Source organism: Echeneis naucrates, chromosome 18, assembly GCF_900963305.1.
Source record: "Echeneis naucrates chromosome 18, fEcheNa1.1, whole genome shotgun sequence".
Classification (NCBI taxonomy): domain Eukaryota; kingdom Metazoa; phylum Chordata; class Actinopteri; order Carangiformes; family Echeneidae; genus Echeneis; species Echeneis naucrates.
In genome coordinates this window covers 7,054,597-7,069,723 of record NC_042528.1, presented here as the reverse complement: position 1 = coordinate 7,069,723, position 15,127 = coordinate 7,054,597, and the positions used below count along the sequence as shown (strand labels likewise).

General features: G+C 39.7%; 1 protein-coding gene across 1 annotated transcript in view; it reads right to left on the bottom strand.

Annotated features, from left to right (window-relative positions):
* LOC115059210 (receptor-type tyrosine-protein phosphatase delta) overlaps positions 1-15,127 on the bottom strand; it is a 199,528-nt gene that overhangs the window by 140,060 nt on the left and 44,341 nt on the right. Inside the window, exon 4 of the mRNA XM_029526854.1 lies at positions 3,337-3,374. The gene's annotated coding sequence lies outside the window, so the exon portion shown is untranslated. The remainder of the gene's footprint in view (positions 1-3,336; positions 3,375-15,127) is intronic.

Here is a 15,127-nt window from a genome sequence, read left to right as displayed (position 1 = left end):
GTTTATATTGAACAATAACAAGTCTGCAAAAGTGCAAGCGGGTAAACGTACCCATGTAGAAAATTACATACCTAGCTTTAACCTCAGAGAATATGTTCTTGAAATCAAATTTGTCTTGGATGTAGATGGTACATTGGGTTTGCTCAGTCAGTTCTCAGAATATCCAACCCAATCAAACATTTGTGAAAACCTGGGCATTCCCAGGCTAATCCAAGTTTAAAGGTTCACAATGTGTTTGTGTTTTTTTTCCCCTTTTTAAAAGCTAATATAGCATGATGAAAGAACACAGGCACAAATGTTGCTATCTGCAGAGTCGCCATGTGTTGTGGCTGAAGGAATATTCCCTAAAATGGCTCTGGGCGCACACCTGAACCCTGTGCTCCACATTTAGAAATTCACATCTTAAAGTTGCACAAAGCAGCAACACTGCTGTAACTCCACAAACTATAATGAGGTGTGTGGTGAGTTTTTCTACAGGGAATAGGATTTATAAGACTGGACTGGACTCGAATAATGCCTGCACAACTGGCCCTAGGAATGTTTCTTAGCCTGTTCATCACTCATCGGGTAGTGACCTTCACCATCTGCAGTCTCACAAAGGGAGGAGAGGGGTCAGGAGTGACCGAAAAAAAAAAAAAAAAGAGGAAAAGTGAGAGGACAAAGAGAAGAGCAGTAAGAGATGAGTTTATATATGAAGACAGTTATGGCAGGGGAAAGAGGCGGCAGTGAAAGGGGGGGGTTGGATGTATAGGGAAAATGGGAGAAAATTATGGAAAGGCAGCAAGGGGGAGATAGCAAGGGTAGAGTGGCAGGAAAATGAAAAAGGATGGGGATGGAGGGAAGGAGAGAGGGTAAATTGGAGAAAGGCAAGGAAAGGTGGTGGCAGAAGAGCTTTTGCTCCCACTTTTGCATCCTCAAAGCAGCTTTCATCCACCCTCACATAAAAAGTCTAGATTGAGAAACCCCTCTGCAACCTCCAAACACCCTTACACACATAGACACACGCTATTCAAAAAGCCTGCTTTGACAATAATGACCAGTTTACTTTCTGGCATCACACAAAACCCTTTTCAGGCCTGCATTATGGTTTCAGGTTCTGTCTGTACCAACGTCATGGATGCGGTATCTGAGCAATGCCTTGAGGAAATTTCTTAGGATTTAACACAAATGTTCATATGAATTTAAGGATGGACGACTGATAATTTGTAGTCCTAATGGAGACAAAATTCTGCACAAATGGCGGAGTGGATAAAACAATGATGTGGTGGCATTTTTCTATCAAACAGGTCAAATATCACATTCATTGTTATATAATCTTTTGCCTTTTTTGGCACGCGTTTACTGGCATAACTCAGGATCCAATCCTAGACACAGTGAGTGTGCACTGTGCACATGCATGTGTGTTGTGTAAAAATACACGATTACATACACAGCCTGAATAAATGCTCGGAGCAGAGACGAGACAAAGGACTTAAAGCGGCTGACTAACAGAGTATGACATGTCCAAGGCCTATCACTAATTATGCCCTTGCTGCTACAAACTGTTCCTTTACTATAATCCACTGAAACGGGACACATAAGAATGGCTGCCAAAGTTTTTGTGGAAACCACAATATCAATGAAGTGCATGTCAGTCATCGGTCTGTCTCAGCACAAGTGAAAAAGAAGACAGAGATTTTGACCACATCAAACCAATCAAAATGTTGAATTTTAATTGCAGTACTTTTTGCAGTCTCACTGACCTTAAATTGAATATAGTGGAAACATTATGTACGCTTCATGCTTTGCCGTAAAGAACGGTTTCAACAACCTTCTCTGACGCATATAAAATGAATAGATGAGGCAATTCATTACTTTCTGACAGTAATTTTCCATATTTACAGTATTCTTTCCAAATTCCAAAAGAAGGCTGATAATCATCGCATTTAACTGATTATGTGAAACAGTTTCTATGTTAATTTGGTACAGGAAATAGATTTAATGGAGACGACTATCAAACCAACAGTAAAACTGCACCATGTTAACTGAATGTTTTGCAGGCCTACAATCTGCTCCCTTGTTAGCAGTGGAGACAGTCTGATGAGGTCAGTTGCTTTTATATTTTTATTTTTTATTTTTTGGGGGGATCTTAGCACTGAGCAGCACTGAGTATTAAAAAAAGGTTTGATGTTAGACTTAAAGAGCTATGTGCAGGACATCAATCCCTCTTACAGCCCAGCTGTGTGATTTCCATTTCTTTTTCAAAGAGATCATATGCATGATTTCAGCAATTATGCATGATTATTTGGCAGACAAGTCCCCATTTTTCACGTTACCATCAGCAACACTTAGTGTAATTATCTCAGTATGATAGTGTTTTATTCATGTGCAGCTACTGTAGGGATCATAAAAAAAAGTTATCAACTGTATGATGACATGACATCATGGTTCTAGCTAATGCAGGACTAGCTAATGCAGGATTTTGCAGGATAAGATGCATTCAGTAGAATGTTAATCTTGTCTTTTGTATGGATGAATAGCAATTCCTTGGTTTCAACGACAGGCCAATTTTCTGACATTTTCCCCCAAAATGCCCCCTTTTAATTAAATTTTCAGCTCCAAAATATTTGCTGATTAAGCCGCAGTGAGTTCTGCATTATACTTTTTTTTTTTTTTTGGCTCAGGTTCACAAACGAAAAATTTACCAACAACTGACCAAACCCAGGAAATAGAGAAAATGAACTGCACCTCAATTATGAAATATGGGGCACTGTTTTCTATTGTTAAAGCAGCTGGGAGAGCTTATTACGCCACAGTTTTCCACAATGCAGTTATGAGGCCTGGTCAAGATGTTGACTATGTTATCAGCAAATACACAACCTAATACAAGCAGATCTGGTTCATTTTGCAAACACATTGTGCAAACGTAGTGCAAACACCCACACAGAATTTTGTTGATGCTGAATGACCCACATGCCCAATTAGATTTGTGGTGCTCCTCTATTCTTCCCACTTTGCAATATTGCATGGGTAACAGGGATAATGGGTGAGGCTGAGATGTCACAGCATGCCATTTATCTCTGTCAGATGTGGTTGAACACAAGTTCTTATTGGCTTAGCAGGATTCGCGACTGCTAAAGCGGCACCCCAGTCCCTTAGACCATGCTAATTAAACAGTAGGGAGAAAAGAGGAAGAAACCGTCACTCTCCCCTCTGAGGTGCTGTTCTGCTGCAGCCAGCATTAACACACATTCTGAGATTGGACAAAAAATGAAAACCCAGCTTAAAATGCCATGACTCATCTTTGTTGTTGACTACACAGTGATTCTTGTGTCAGATCTGATTGTGAAAGCTTACCTTTCAGCACTCAAGCAACCTTCCCAATAGTTCAAGAGCTGCAGGACAAAGGTAAAAAGAAAACATGTTACAATATTGCAGTTTATGTGTGCTGTCATAACGACGATAAGAAGTTGATATCATTTGTGAGAAAGAAACATGCATGAAGAAAGCAATCGATTTTGCTGTTGGGAAATGATTTTAATCACAGCTACAACTGTGTAGTGATCTGCTGCCCTGAGCTGAGCACTAATTCAGTGCTGCCATTGCTTTTTATAGTGTAAAGGGCAAACATTTATTACCCACTGATTGCATTTGGCAGGCATATGTGTCTGACACTGAAGCCCTTGTAATATTCCAAGCCTGTAAAAAAAAAAGAAAAAAAAAACCCTTCCTCTTCACCGCTGATATTCAATCAGTGCTTGAAAGTGGTATCTCCCATGGATTTCATTGGGGCACACATAAAGGAGTTGTGAGAACAAAGGGGAAATGGGAGTTAGGGGGCCACTGAGCAGCTTTTTAGTTAAGTACTAATTAAAACGTGGGCGGCGCTCAAAAGGTCAGAGAGTGACCAAAAAGGGGGTAGAAAGAGACACGTCACTGCTGACTGTGGCCCTCAAGGTCTTGTAGATTAATACCAAGTTCACTTTCAAAAAGGAAATCGGAAAAGATGGGAGAGAGAATTAGTTGTGTGACTGATAAACAGCATATCTCCATGCTCTGCAATTTTTTTTTTTGCAGCTGGGAGATAAAATTCAGGCTTGGCAATGGTTGCCAGCGCAATTGATTCTGGCAGAGGACTATGACTGCAGAGTATGACGGCTAAGTATCTGAATAGCTGCTGTCAAAATGCCGAAGGGGAATTTATTTCCTAGTTTAAATGCAAGTGAGATCATGGAGTTTCTGAGACTAAATGTCTACAGTTTGATGTACAGTGCGCTGCCGTTTTTACTAGCATATAATCATGCGGCCGTCCTAGGCACAAGCTTATGGGTGCTGTGCACAGTTTCAATGAATGCAATGCAAGTGTGCAGTCATTTGCTTGGATATGACAAATCCTTTATGCCTTTGAACTATTGTTGTAATTAATAGGAACTTATTATTGCTGTACATCTTAGCTTGTTATGTGTGAAAACTGCCAGTTTGCAAATCTGATGCACTTATGCAAGCCCAAATGAGAAGTGAACGAATAAGAGTGCAAAATAGAACAGCCGGAGGAAAGAAGAAATTTGTTGCCCCATTGTGTCTGATATATCCTTTCAGTAATAAGGTTTCCTGACTGGTGGAGAATACAGAAAAATGATTAGTAGGTACGTTATAGCAATCAGCAGGCAGAGAGAGAACCACCTGTCAGAGGTCGTACCGCCATTTGTGGAATTATGGCTCATAATTGGCCATGAATGTAGCCGCTGTGGTACTATCAGAACCTCAAAGGGTCAGGTGGTTGCAGATGGATTCAGAGCGAAATCAAGCTGTTTGTTTTAGAATATGTGAGTATGTTGGATTGGAGAAAAAAATCAATTCCAATGCAGAGAATAGCTTTTGATGGTGACACATCTCCCCTTAAACAGACATTTAATGATGCTCAGGCCTTCTTCTCTCTTTTGTGTTAAAGTTAGGATGGCAAACATTACTGCGAGTCATTCAGCATTATGCGCTAAGATGGTAAACTTAATGGGACTAATTGAATAGTTGGAAATAATTTTCTGCTGCTCCCCTGTAAACTGTCCACATTTAAATGCTAACACTCCAGAGATTTTCAGAGTCTAATATGCTGAATAAGTGCCGTGTCTGCTGAGCTGCAGCTTTAGGGTGTCTTGGTAGTTTCTAGACGATGTCTAAAATAGCCTCAATTTATGAAATGAACATGTGTAATAACTGGGGAAACAGACATTAAATACCATTTGTCGTGAAGCACAACAATAGCAAAGCATGATTAGCCAGCGAGGCTGAAATGGCATCCACAATGTTTCACTGCTGTGTAAATGGCAAAAGACGGAACACACATGTCGCTTCATTTGAAATACTTGTGAATGGTATGAATTTACATTGATTTAATGGAAAAGCCAGCAGAAACATGTCCTGATGAGCACAAAGGCCACCGCAGATCACAATGAATAGGAGAATGAGAGCTCTGTTGACGTTTGACATTTCCATTTGTGTGTGTGACAGCAGATCAAGCCAACAAAGAAAGTGAGATTATCCCGCTCCATGTAAATATAGTCTGGGAATATCAAACACGATCAACAGTGATAATTTGATGCCTACCTAAATAACCCTGGCAATGACAAGCTTTCACGCTCCAGTGATTCCAACACTGCTCTGGCCAACATCACCCTTCTGTGTCACCGATGCCCCTCCCTAGTATCACTACTTTTTCCATTGCTTTCAGTTTACATACTTATTTTTTTCCCCACTATTTTAGATATTTAAAATCACCTTGATGTCAGGGTCACTGTCCTCCGAGCTCTTCCCATTGCCTCCCTGATCCGTCTTTTTTTTTTTCCCTCCCCCTTTAGAAATTCGCTGTCCATTGCCCTCTTGACAGCCACCCATCAACCTGAGTGCAATTTAAAAAGCCCTTCAACAGCTGCCATTCCACAGGGCTGGCTATCAGTCCAGCTGCCAAAGCCCAGACAGGGACTCTGCTTCAGCAAGCAACTTTGAACATCAGGTTGGTTCCCCCAATTCCAAATGGACTGAAAGTGAAAGACTCTATTTCTTAAAGATTGGTTCACCTGAAGACAGGATGACTGAGGTGGAATTTTGGGGCAGATTTGCTATTTCCATGCTTCAGCCAACATCTTCCATTGAATTATTGTGGCCTTGAGTCAAGTAGTTTGACACTATGAAAGCTGATGACACTGGCATGGGGCAAAAGGGGGAATTTTATTTGGAAATGTTATGAGACGTGAGAAATTATGGGGGGTCAGTTTGAGTATTTGCGATTTTGCCTCGGTCTGTGTGTTTGAGCTAAATCAGTGTGCGTCCGCCTGCCTGCCTGCTGCCTGCATGCACACATTACATACATTGCTCACACGTGTTGCTTGAAACGAAGTGAAAACAGCTCAGCCTTGAGGCTGGGCAGCCTGCTGCTGTGCACTTCTCTCCACCATATGTCTTTGTCAAAAATGTTTGCTGTTTGCTGAATGAGGGATGAAATCAATCCAAGTGCTTTTTTCCCAGTTGCTGCTTCTTGAAGGCAGCAAAAAAAATTGCACTGATGGTTGCCAGATCAGCCCTCATTGTCAAATATAACAACTGGCCACCAGTGACATTTGCAGACAGACCATCTGGTCTCTAGTGTCCAATAGTCGTTTAGGGAAGAAAATGAAACGGCTGGATCCTTTCTCCTGTGTCAATTAGCAACTGGAAGAGATAGATGTGAGAATAGCTGTGGTGTTATGGACCAATCAAATATGTATGCTATGTGTCATTTGGGAAATGTGTTGAGGGGGTCCATAGGCAACAATGCAGTAAAATCTTTCACTTAGAATGACTGAACAGATGTACTTGCTGGCCTTCATTTTCCTTTGTTTCACCCACTCAGCTGGACCTCTGGTGTCATATATCTTTACCGCCTGAAGATAAAGTCAACAGCACAGTGAGTTTGTATCAGGGCGCTCAATAAGACTGAATATGGTCTATTTTTAAATTCCTATGGAGCTACATGTAGTATAAGTTTTTCATAATGCTATATGTTTGTTGAGTCTACTTTACATTTTAATATCCATCCTCTGCATGTATTTAATAGTCCTGATGCTAAAGCCATGCACTATTTATTGTGAGGCCATTTAAGCTGAATTCTGTACTTGCTCCATATAGCTGTAGGAGTGACGCTATTTTCAACTACTGCTTCTGGACCGGTTACAGCCACTGTGTTGCGGACTCTTGTTGTCTGCCAAAGCTTTTAGCCCATTGTGTAGCTGCATCACTTTTGCCCGTAGGCACAAGACCACATGAATAAAAGCTCCAGTTGGCTGGGTCACACTGAGATGTACCTGGGGGATGTGCGCATGTTTTGCATGGACTAGGGAGGGTAATTGTTGGGTCCATTAACATCAGAGAGGGGTGCTGCTTCCAAGCTGAAAAATTGCCTTAAGCGAGCTGGCATTATGGGGAGGCATCTTCCCTGATCCTATTCACCAAAGAAAGTTAATCGAGTTGAAGTGGGTCGTCTACAGTGAAATTAAATCTGCTGCCATTGGAATGGCTTTGATGTAGCAAGATTAAGCAATTGTGATAATTTCTTGTTCAACTCCGACTACTGTTGGCCTCAAAGAGAGCAAAGATGCCTTAGTCCATCAGTTGTTGCTTTACCATCTGCTATAATATGGCAGCAACAGTCTGACAAATTTTAAATGTAGAAGTGTTTTCTTTCTTATTATCAATCAGATTCCACATTACCTAAATTGATTACAATCTTATTAATTTTGAATAACACCTTTGAGCATGAATAAGGTGGAAGTCAGTCTTTTTCTTCACTTCTGTCTGAAGCTCTAACAGCTTCTCTTTAGCCAACAAGTGTCGGAGAAGTCATGGATCTTGGTTTGGATTTATCAGTTAATGGTAGAAGTGTCCTTCCTGTGCCCTTCTGCAATCTTCAAGCATCATTAGTGAGAGGGTTAAGAGAGCTCTGCCATCCATATGTTTCAATAATTACCTTGCACTTCTGTCAAGGCACATCCAGACTGACTGCGCCTACACCACAGTATTACAGGTGAAATAAATGAGGAAAAGGTGTGTAAAATGATCTTTTTCTTGTTTTTCTGTGAGGACATTTTAAGCAGCTGAAGGTGAATAGTAGACATGCTCAGCTCTTATCACATGGAAGAACATGTGGGCCAAACCTCAGCCTTAACTGTGGAGGCAGCAGTCTGCACTGAGTGACACATTATTTCACTGTAACCCCTGCCACTTCCATCCTAACTCCCTGAAATCACACCCCCCAATCTATTTTCTGCCTGGCTAGTCTTATGAAACTGCATATATTCTGTCAGATTACTCCCACTATATTCCCAAACTGTTTAGTTCTCGCATGTTATTGAGGAGAAGATTTGGAAATGAGGGACAAAACAAGACATAATCTATGAGCCTATCAGACAAGCTGCACCTTTGAGATTTTACCGTGAAGCTTTTATGTCTAGAAAATGAAATTCATGATTTTCTGATTCAGTGGATTTATTTGGAATTATTTTTAAGGTGTCATTGGTACATTATCACACTATTAGATCCTTATGTGCAGCTATATTTAAAGTTACATATTACACATTTTGAGAATGTATGTATACGTATCTCGCATTCTGAAATTACTTAAACCCCTTCACTTATTTCACATTTTGTCATGTAGCATCCTTTTGTTAAAGCTGTTTAAATTCATTTCCTCCGTGCCTAGAATTGAGGTCAAACAGTGCAGTTATCACGTCAGTGGATCTTGTTCCTTTGGATGCTTTTTTTGCAAATTGCAAGGAGCTTTCATGTGTCTTTCACAGAGGAGAAGCTTGTGTCTAGCACTCAGCCATAAAGCCCAGATTGGTGGAGAGCTGTCCTTCTGCAAGTTTCTCCCATCTCCTTCCAGGATCTCTGGAGCTAAATGCGGCAATTTTTTTATTTTTTATTTTTGGCCTTCCCCAGATCGGATCACATTCTTGTCTCCGAACTCAGCAGGCGGCTCCTTTGGATCTCACGGCTTAGTTTTTGAATCAGATATACTAAGCTAATATTTTCATTTTGAAGGGTCTAAATTCTTGATAAAATTATCAATTTGATACAATAAATTCAGTTTCACATCTTGAATGAATTTGTAAAAAATTAAAAGATTCATTTGTTTTTAATTATACATTAGTGAAAACATGAATAGGTTTAACCAGATATTTAGGTAACATCACTATTCTTAAACTACTTGACATAGCCTTTAGTTGTTTAGTAATTTGCCCTAGTTGGCTAGTAGGTTGCAAAATACTATTAATATGGTCTTTCATTGATAACATATTTTGTGTTGGTGTATTTTTTTTTGTTTGGGGGGGGGTTAAACAAAAAAACAAAACAAAACAGCAAATGTATCGACTATCACCAACTAAAGAAAAGATGATGACAGTGAAAATTTAATTTGCCGGGAAATTACCTTAATGTTGCAATTCATTCTGGGCCTGAGCTGCTGTTGTGCATAAAATGGCTTCATGAGAGACAATAGCTAATAAAAATGCACATGAATAGGATGGTGTACCATTGCAACAAATCAGAACTAACTGTGCAAAACTACTTTTATGTGCTGCCAGAAGGATTTTCTCTTGCAGCAGGCCACCAACACTTTTTACCCCATGTTAATAGGAACAAAAAAAAAATCTCAATATTTAAAATCAAACAAACAAAAAATACTATAAATACAATATTGGCATCTTGTCAGTTAATAAAATTGTTATAGGGAATGTTAACAGCAGCATAAAATCAGGTTTTAGCTGCTATACAGTCTGTTAAACAGAGCTGTGAATGTGGAACTGCAGAGTTCAATTTAAAATTGCCTCATCGTGAAATAAATAATAATTATTAACATTAATTTGGTGCAGTGGAATATTCTGTACAATATTTATTGTGCCGAGTACTCAAAATACATCAGTTTTTGACTTTTTAACCACGCTTTGTAAAAATGTCATTATTTCCTTTCATACCCTGCTTTATGGATAATTAAATAGATATATGCCTGCAGCATTACACGGTGAAAAATGAAGTCACAGTGATTGATCTATAGTGTTTCTACCTTATATTGTAATTTTCCGTTACTGATAAAAGTACAATTTTCTAAAAAAATAACTAGGGGACCAGCTTTTGAATAGTTTTATTCTTTTTAATCTTACACTAAAATTATTTTTACATTCCAGTAATGCGGACAATTCTGGACCTTCACACAAAACCCACTGGAGCATAAAAGGGGAAATGGCAAATGCAGCGTTTCATAAAGTCAGTATTCCACTCATTGTTTACGGAGCAGCTACAGATGACTAACCTGTCCTGGCTCACTGCAGTAACGTATGAATTCCTCAATGCAGTGATATTAAAATGAACTGTCTAAGCTTAATGGCCGTTCAATAATGTGAATTTGAGAGAGGTTTCCTGCCACACTGATTAATGCTGATTGATGAATTTACTATGCATGTACTGATGACCATTAAGGCAATTTATTGATGTTTTCAAAAGAAGCTTAATTTAAAATCAAGTAGGGATAGAGGTTTTGAGCCCAGAGAGGATATGGAAATACTGTGATATGAAAGAAAATGAATTGGTTAAATTTGGATTTAAACTGCTGTATTCTATCACTTAGATCTTGCTGATGTAATTATCCAGTTACACAATGTATTTTAGATTTGATGTCAAACTTGGTTATATACTGTAGTTTGCTCTAAAACATCCAATTCATTTCTCTCTGACCTGAACCAGGTTCAAGAAGGGTTGGAGTCAAAGCAATGTTGCATTCATTTATCGTGCTCTTCCATTCTTGCAGTCAACAATAATGTCATTGCTTATTAACAAATCCATACATCAGTATTTTTTTGTGCCATCATCATAACATACAAATAAAAATCAAAACATAACTTTCGTCTTACATATGGGTTGAACACAGCGTGCTTGTATTGGATCTATTTACTCATGTCAGGGTGCTCCTATCTGCCATTACTCTAAATGTAATACACAGCTTGTTTCTTGATGCATTCATTCTGTCCTCGTCCTATCTACTCTCTGATGAATGAAAATCTCCTAACAGCACACCACAAAAGAAGTTACTAAGCTATTTGGATCAGGAATCTCCCCAGGCAAATCAGCAATTAGAGCCTAAGCTGCCTTGTAAAATCAATTAGGAGTTGTAGTACGTGTTACAGGTACATCACTGGCTGGCACCTCTCTAAATGGACCAGGAAAAGTGTTTTAAAACTGCTACAGAATCAGGAATTGTTCAGTGCTTGGTCACAGAACTTCTATAAACTTGTACTATCCTGTCAGCAGTGGGCCCAGACTGGTTTTCTGTAGTTTACTAATAAACCTTGGGAAAGTTTTGTCATGAAGATGCAATGCAAAGACACTGTTAAAAATTCTTGTGATGTCGTGATTTCCGATTTATTGTGGCTGCTACAGAGGGAACGCTTGATTATATTGACTCGTAATCTGTTTTACATGCAATTATGGCAAATGATCACGTTTGATCGGAAGATGAAATGTGTGTGTTCGCGATGAACGGGTTTAGGGTTAGACACATAAGCCAAAAAGAAACATTAGCTTTCATTTTGAGTTATTTCTCTGCATGATGAAAATTCAATGTTCACTCTTCTTTCAACTTTTGGATTTTCACCAACTCCTGCAGGAAATGGCTGGCTCTTAAGCCGTTAAATGCTCCGCTCTAGCTAGATGTTAACTTGGTTCTGACAGCCACAGACAGGCAGATCCATCAGAGCTTTTGTTTTCCCGAGCATTTGCCTGCTGTTGATTAAAACAAGGCTATATGAATCTGCTCAAGGTGAACCAAAACACAAAATAACTAGGCACCAAAATCAAAACAATGAGCTGGAAGAGGCAGCACAGAGCTGAGAGAACGTGGTAGTTCTTTGTATCTATCCAATACTTCTGACAAATTGGCATTTGAATATTAGAATACGGTTATTATTTTTATATTGACTATTGGTGCTTCAAGATGAGTATTGGAAAGGAGTTTTGCCGTGGAATATAATTTTGCATTGCAAGCAGTCACGTCTGAACCTTTCAGAATAAGCTTATTTCCCAATGAAAACCCCTCCGTCAACTATCACTGTGATCATTAATGAGATTGAAATTGTCAATTATCTGTTTCCTGTCTTTACTTGTCTCTTTGAGTGCACCGCACATGAACAGCTGTTAGCTTTGACGGGGTAGGAAGGCGATAGACAACAAAGAGGGCAGCATCTGCTTCTTTGAAAGATGGTGTGTTATTTTTCATCAATGTCTTTGCGTGACATACCACCACCACAGCAGATTTCCTCCAGGTGTAGCTAATGCAGTTGGACACGACAATATGTACCAGCATTGGTACGCAGCCAGACGTGTGGTTTGTTTCATGTTGGAGCCTGAGACTGAACTGTTGAAATGGAAGTCTATGCTTCAGAAATAACTGGCTGTTTGATGCTGTACAGTTTCCCGATAAATACAACCATATATAAATATCAGCAAAGAACTATTCTTCTGTAACATGACTCTCCCTGGGGTACGAGACAGATGTTAACTTTATTCTCAATGTGCATTATAAGCAGCTTTCCTGACATCGGTGCCCATGTAGTAACTGTTGGCAAATATGACGCGTTCACAATAGCCTTTCAGAGTTGTTTCATGTCTGGCAAAGATTTTCCAGAGACAAAATGGGTCATGTAACGGCATGTGGCTCTTTTTTTTTTTTTTTTTACTTTCACCAAGGTCAGTAGGTCTCTGTTGGCTTATGGCCTATTCAGCTGGGAGCTGCAATTAGGCTGTGAAACTCTGTATCATACTGAGTTAGTCACCAGCTTGATTTGCCCACTAGTACTATACATCACCCTTGGTTGTTCCATGTGAGTATTTGGAAGGCCACAGTCAGCCCACAGGGGAATCATTAGTTCATATGTAAATATGACGAATGGATGCAGATTTCACCTTGCCTGCCTAGATTGAGAGTATAAAGTCCTGAAGCCCAGGTCCTGCAAATGCCCATGGTTACTGTTGTTATGATCCTCCATGTTAATTGGTGAAAATGAAGTGCCAGTGATACCTGGCACTCAAAAAGAAATAATTAGTATAAAAAAGAAATCATGGCCATTTGTTGTTTACTCAAAATAAGTGTAAAATTTTTTTTTCAATGAGTTGGTCACTTATTATGTCTCTATGTAGGTCTTCCTGGGCTTCCGTGATAGTTTGGCCCCATTTTCGTTTTGTTTTGCATTTGTATGGTTTTGGTGAGAGAAAGCAAACCCTGCTGTGGTGAAATAGTTTCACGCTGCGATCAGTGGAGCGCGTGTAGTTCAGTGAATGCTGTTGTGCATTCTCACTTTTGCACATCACAGGAGCTGCAACAACTCATTCTTCCTCACTCGGCCAGAGCAAGTCAAAGATGCAAATGCAGGCATTCAAGCATGGAACCCGTGACCTCAGCAGGCATGTCTGAAAATACAGAAGAGCCAGCACGTTCCTTTTTCCTAAATCAATGTGAAATATGCATTGACTCATTTCTTTTTTCTTTTTTTTTTTATATATCTTTTTATTTATTTATTCTTCTTTTTAAGGGGAAAACACCCACAGGGCTGTTGGGTGCCTGTAAAAGGCAAAAAAAAAAAAGAAAAAAAAAGAAAATGAGAAACCTCAGAGAGTGACAGGTTTAGTCTGAATTTCCATGTTGGCATTTCAGACAAGATTATATCTGGTCTGCTGAAGTCAGGAGATTTTACAGCCAGGTCAAACCACACAAGTTTCTTTGAGCAGAAAAAATGAATACCAGTTCAGATTCCAACTGTAACATCGGTATACAGGTAAGCACACAACGCACAGGCACATTTCACATCATGTCAGGCAGCAAAGGTTCCAGCCGGCATGTTGGAGTGTTTGAGGGAAATTTTAAAAATGTATAGCTGGAAAATTCGGTGTGACAAGCAATACAATGGCACACCTTCACGTCAGTGTATGCTGAGGTCTGCGGCAATTACCTGTGGCATCACTGTGCACTTTGTGAAAAATGGAAGTAGTTGGTTCATATTTTCTGTGCCTTCCGCCATGCCAGGAGGTGGAGTACATACAGTAGAATACGAATCGCTTTAAACAGGCAATATAAACAATGATTTTATTTTTATTTATGTGTAAATTTACCTTAGTATCAACACTGAGGGTGCAGCTCTGCAAGAAATTTGCTCTCCACAAATCATATTTGGCTACAAAAGTGAAGAGCGAGAAAACGCTCCATCAGCTCTCATAAGCATTTCAAAACAGTCAATAGTTTTGAGAAACCAATGTGTCACACAGCTGGGCAGATATTGAGCAGGCCTTGTTTTTGGTGCTTCTGGGGTAAAAGGGGTGGGGATGGGGGGGGGGGGGGGGGGGGACAGGGCCGAGTTTGTGCAGTCCGATTCGTGAGCCAGTCAAGTGGAACGTGCTGAAAAATAATTAGCACAATAACGTGGTGAAAAAGGAAATGCAACACGAGGAAATCAACTGTTAAGGAACATCTGAGGCTGCAACAAGCTGTGCCTTTGCATATGCTCCTCCGGTGTTTTCAACAATGCTCAATTTCCAGTCCCTGCAGGAAAAAAACCCTCTATTTATAGAACAAACTCAGTCATTCAACTTTAATGGCTCCTCAAGGCTCAGGCTGAGTTCACAGGTAGCACTCCAAGTGTTTTTAAGTTCTGAAGTATCACGCAGTAATTTACATGAACACAGTATTTCATGTATTATAGCCAAGCTAAGACGCAAACACATGGTCTTATCTGTAAAATCGGCGATCTTATCAACTTAATTAAAGCCTGGAAACTTTTTGTAGACAAATTGTACCTAATTTGAAACACAGATGCACCCACAAACACAACTGTAAGTCTTTGGTTTTTAAATAAGCTCCCAATAACTGTCTCAACAACATTTTTGCGGAACAGTAAACATCTGGTAGAGGAAACTACTTCCTGCTTGCTCTTTTTTTAATAACCTGGAGCCATGTCAGAAAACTGTCTGTTATAAATGTAAAACCTAAAGAGGGGCGTTAGTTTAGTTCATGTTACCACTGTCAGAACTACTTTAATCTATCACTCTGCTGAAGTTCATTCAGTGGTATTTGGAG